Source organism: Cicer arietinum, chromosome 3 (genome assembly GCF_000331145.2).
Source record: "Cicer arietinum cultivar CDC Frontier isolate Library 1 chromosome 3, Cicar.CDCFrontier_v2.0, whole genome shotgun sequence".
Taxonomy (NCBI): Eukaryota; Viridiplantae; Streptophyta; class Magnoliopsida; order Fabales; family Fabaceae; genus Cicer; species Cicer arietinum.
Window position 1 is genome coordinate 2,734,318 of NC_021162.2, and position 5,986 is coordinate 2,740,303.

A 5,986-nucleotide genomic window follows, 5' to 3' on the forward strand; every position below is an offset into this window, starting at 1 on the left:
GCAAGAAATTCAAGTGCTTCGAAATCCATAATCAATCACATACATACTTGAAATTCTGCAAAAACAGAGGCAATCTTACTCACTGATTTTTGCGAAACAATTGCTGGTTTTTACTTATCAAATAGCTTGTGCAATTTTCATTAGATCCTTTGTAAAGAATCAATTCTCAAACAAGAGTTTAGAAATTTCAAATTCTGTCAAAACAATCAAATTGTAAAAACTCAAACTATAAGAGTTTCTTTATAGTTTGTTTTAAGATTACTTCCTATCAAGGTTATATAGGTGCTGGTATTGCTTTCTGGGCAGAAACCATTAGAGGTTGAAATAGATCAAGGTTGATCTAAGACTAGGTGTTGTAAGTTCAAGAAAGCTTTTTTACACTTAGTGGAAAATCTCACAGTGTGAGGACTGGGCGTAAACCACATTGAGTGAACCAAGATAAAATCCTTGTGTGGTATTCTCTATCTTATCTCTCTATTTATCATTCTGAATTAATTAAACCATAAACATATTTTCTGTTTTTAACTAATCAAGGAACGTTCTCCGTTTTACTACTAAAACCAAGAACGTTCTCCGTTTTCTGTTTTCACAACCAAGATCAATCTTGAGTTATTTTCTTAAGTTTTAACAGGAATTTTTAAAAGGTATATTTACAATTCAAACCCCCCTTTCTTGTAAATCGACATTGTTACTTCACATGTTTGACTAGGCATTTTCCTTGAACTTGAACTGATCCCAATCTGAACTGATCATGTAATTTAGCATTGATTTATAGGTATTTAACTAATTATTTGAAAGAAAAAAAATCCACATATAGGTATTTTACAGAAACTGAACTGAAATTGTAATTTAGCATATTTAACTTGAACTGGACATAAATTTGTAATTTTAAAGCGCTGTAAAAGGCTTTCAAAAATTAAATTACAAATCATTATACAGCGCTTTTGTCCATAAGCGCTTTAAAAAGTTTTTAAAAATTAAATTAAAAATAATTTACAGCGTTTGTTTCGTAAGCGTTGTAAAAGGCTTTCAAAGTATTAAATTACAAACATTTTACAATGTTTGTTATATAAGCGCTGTAAATGACTGTAAAATGCTCATATAGCGCCTTTTATATAGTCTTTTAAAGCGCTTTTTATATAGTCTTTTAAATATGGTTAGGTCTTTTAAAGTGCTTTTTGGACAAGCGATGTAATATGGTCTTTAAGTAAACTAATAATAAGAATCCGCTTCAGTTTCTTCTTCACTACGTATTCTCCCTACGAACTTGACAGTGCGAAACCTCTCATTTTCATCTTCATTACGTACTCTCCATCTTCTCCCTCTCCATACGAATCCTACTGACCATCTTCTCCCTCTTCACTACTCTCCATACTAATCCTACTGACCATGTTGAACTTGTTAAAGTTATACTGAACTTATAATTATACTGTGTTAAATGTGTAGATAAATGGATTCCAATAATGATTTAGATCGTCAAAATGATGAAGTTGTCAATACTAAGAGTTATGAAAACGAAGTTAAACATGGGGCAACTATTATGCAAAAGGTCATCAAAGCAAGAAGTAATGAAATTAAATTTGAGGTATACTATACTTTGTTTAGAATTGATTTTTTATCCTTTTGAAAGCATGCACTTACTCTATGAGTTTATTAGGTGGGATGGAATCAAAGTGGTCAGCCAATTGAGCCCAACAATTCAATGATGGTAAGTTACATTGGTGCGGTTGTTCGTCAAAATATCCCAATAACAATTGGTGATTGGAGAGATAAAGCTTTGAAGGATGCTAAAGATATTTTGTGGAATGATATACAAGTAACTTTTTTACTCCACTTTTTTCTTACTTAGAATTTTTTCCATTGAAATACTTTTACTCACACTTTATCTTTATTTGGTTTGCAATAAGCTTTTAACGTTGATGAGATGCGAAAAAATTATGTGCTTAGAGTTGTCGGAAAAATACACAGAGGATTTAGATCTCATTTGTCAAATTGCTACTTAAGAGATCGTGATGGAAATTTGAATGTTGAAGCTCCAAAAATATACAAACACTACACATCAAATGAAGAATGAAGCGCTTTTGTAGCTAAACGTGCAGACACCAATTTTGTGGTAATATTAATTTATTAGCATTTGTGTTTTATCCATATTCATAGTGTATTTTTTTCAACGATCATTAAATTTTTTTTATATAGAGTATAAGTACGGTAAATCGGGAGAGAGCAAAAAATCCAATGCATTTGTACAAAAAATCGTGTATGGGGGGGTATGCACGTTTAAAGCAAAAAATTGTAAGTAAACATCACTTTTATATAATGTGGTAGATTATAAACTATAATTTCTAACTAATATTTTGTTTGTGTCTTAACGAGTAGCTTCAAGAGACTAAAATCCATTAGGTCTAATATTGAACTTATATTTTTAATCATACATGTATTTTAGGAGAATCCAGAACAATGCTATGAAAATCCAGAGGAGAGTAAACAAGTTAGTTGTATGGACATACTTGGTAAGGTATTTAATGTTCCTGAATATTATGGTCGTGTGAGGGGTAAAGGATTTGGCGTAACTCCAAAAACCTATTTTTCACATGAGAAGCGCACAAATCATCTAATGAGGATACTAGATAAATCGAAAATCCTAACAAAGAAAATTGAATTTTTGGTGAAAATAAATAAGGAAAAGCAACTTCCAGAGTGTCAACGTGAAATACAACTAGATAGTGAAAATGGTAGTTGCAACATTGATCTTAAAAGTCATCTGAAGGTAATTAATTACTTTATAAAATAAAAAATTCACTCAACCTAATTGTTTCATATACTTATGTATTAACCATTGATTTAAGGTGTCTCATCCTGCATGCTATATTTATTCTCCCCTAGCCATCGTATGGTTGGAAAATGAACATTGTACAATACCTTGGGAGAAGTATTACATCATACTCCAATCTCTGTCAGCCATGTTAAAGTGTCATGATTTCTTTTGAACCACTTGCACAATTGCTTACACCCGACAACGATGGAGATATGAAGTTTTTGGGAGAAGCAATAGGTAGTTACATGGCATGACCCCAAAATCTTGTTGGCATAGATACGGTATGTTTAATTGCTAATTTTTCTGTTGTTAACGTTAATTTCACATTTATTTAGATTCTTACAAAGTCTAAAGGGAATGATAAGAAGATTCCTCACAACGAATCAATCACTTCACCATAAAAGGTTTGACATATACATCAATTGAATATGAAATGATTAGTTTACTATAATAACTAACAATCTGATTAATTTCATTTTTTCAGATTCAAGCAAAACCCGCCGAACCACAAATCTACCAGAAATCAGTCGCACCGGAAATGCAGGTTCCTGGTAAAAATAAATATGGAAAAATTCAAAAACTGGATCGTGGAAAATCAGTTGTTGCTCCTAAAATAAGTCATTCACGCCTTTCTCAATTTGGGTCGTGTCTATACATACAAGCAAAAATGAATATGGACAACAATGATTCACGTATCATACACATGGAGAAAGGTATTTTCGAACATGAGTATGAAGAATTACTTGATAAAGAGCACATATATGAACTTCTCAATTCTAAGGAGTTGAGTGCTAATGTCATCAGCATATACAATAGGTAATTACATCACTGCCCATAAGCTAATTTGTTGGTAATTATTTTTAATTGCATCACTACCATATTTATTGGTAATTAATCTAATTTGATATTTTCGTTGAAGATTTTTGTATAAAACGTTGGTGTGCATGCTTAAATTTTCAGATAGATTTTCATTCTTATCTCCCCATAAGTTGTCCCCGTTTCAACTCGATCTAGTTAACGTCAAAAAATATGTCGTTAATATACTTTTAGAAAATAAATAGAAGGATAAAATGTTTCTTGCACCATATAATTCAGGCTAGTTATATATTCTTTATCTATATATTTTTTAATTTATGATACGTTATCAATTGCATAAACAAAGTTGCCAACAAATTTTTTGTTGTTGCAAGCAACATTGGGTGTTGTTTGCCATCAACACCACATCTGAAATTATATACTATTTAGATTCATCACACGATCATTATAACAATCACTTGGGTATAAAGAATATCTTCGATACGTAAGTAATATTAATTCATTTTTTACATATATAAATAATGTGTTTGGTAATAGAATAATAATCACATTTATTTTGATAGTTTTTATAAGTTTTCCGCGCTCAAATGAGTGTTATAGTGTCGAAGCATAAGTCAAACAACATCACATGGATTCCAATAAAGGTTTGAAAGTTTTGTTATATAACTTAAGTATATTCCTTTAAAATTTCATTTACAATCAACGCATAAATATTTATTGGCGTGCATGTTTTATTTTATAGTGTCCTCGTCAAACTAACAATATAGACTGCAAATACTATATATTGATATTCATGAAGGAGATTGTTGATATGAATCAAAATATAATTCCAGAAACGGTACGTTATTTTCATTATATTTTGTTGATTTTAGTTCTTCGATTTAATGAAATGTTTATGTTCTTATTTCCTTGATTAAGTAGAGATTTTTCGTAGTTTTGCGTTTTTTCTTTGTTTTAGTGGAGTGCTGAATTTTGGTGAGAAATCAACATGATCTATGTGGAGTAGTGCAGTCATATTTGGAGTTGTAGATGTCCATTTGGAGTCAAACCAAGTGCCAATGAAACTTAAGATCCATAGCTACAACTTTGACGAAGACACGAGAACCAAATTCAGACTCGAAAGAGGAGAACAATGCAGTATACGTCAAACAAAAGATGTTGTGCGCCTGAAGCGCAAAGACCTGCGCCTAGGGCGCATTTCTGCCTTCCTGAATCTGTCCACTTGCGCATGAAGCGCAAATTTCGCGTCTGGGGTGCGTGGCACACGACTGAATATTTAAAAACACGTTTTTTCTTCTTCACTTTATAGGGATCTTTTTTACTATTGGGAAGTTGGGAGACTTGTGCCCTAGTAGAGAAACTCAAAGACAGTCGTTTCTAACACCATTAGAGCAGTTTTATCAAGAACCATTCATGAGTCTTTCTTATAATTATTCTCTAATCTATCTCTTTTCTAGCTCTATCATGAGTAACTAAACCATATTTGTTATGGATGAGTGTAACAAGATGAAACCCTTATTTTTCTAATTTGATTTCTATTTATATGAATGAGTTTATTGAATTATTTTTCTCATCATCTATGTGTTTAATGCTTTTTATTGCTTGATTAACATTAAGATGTTTTACGATTTATTTTTTAAAACGAAAGTGAACTTTACGAATACTTTAGATGAGAAATTCATGAAATCAATTAAATTAGTTGCAAAAATAATAATTGATATGAATAGGTACAGCTCATGAAATCAATTAAATTAGTTGCAAAAACAATAATTTACTAATTTATCGGCTAATAATTTACTAATTTACTAATTTAATAATTTACTAACGTAGTTTAGAAATAGGTACAGCTCATGAAATCAATTAAATTAGTTGCAAAAATAATAATTTAACGAAGTTAAATTCACTACATGAATACATGATTAAAGTCAAGTAATTAATAAATTTTAATTAATGACAAATTATTAGAATCGTAATTATATATTTTTCTATCATATTTTACTAATTTATCGACAGAATTAAAGTTTGATTTCTCTTAGAATTATAGAGATAAAACAAAGAGTTTGTTATCAATTGATATGTTATAAAACCGACTTTTAAATGCATCATCATCGATCATATATATCTTGATAGGAACAAAAGTTGTTTTACACGTTCCACAACCAATCACATGGAAAGTGTATTTTAGAATCACCCCCAACAAATAGTTCTTCCTTTAATAAACTAAAATTAATATTATAAATGTAACAATAAATTCAAACAAAAATTTATTTAGATTGAAACTAAAGAAAGATCCTAAATTTCTTTACAATAAATAAAGTTATATGAACTATGAAAACGTCGGTTTTATTATTATTA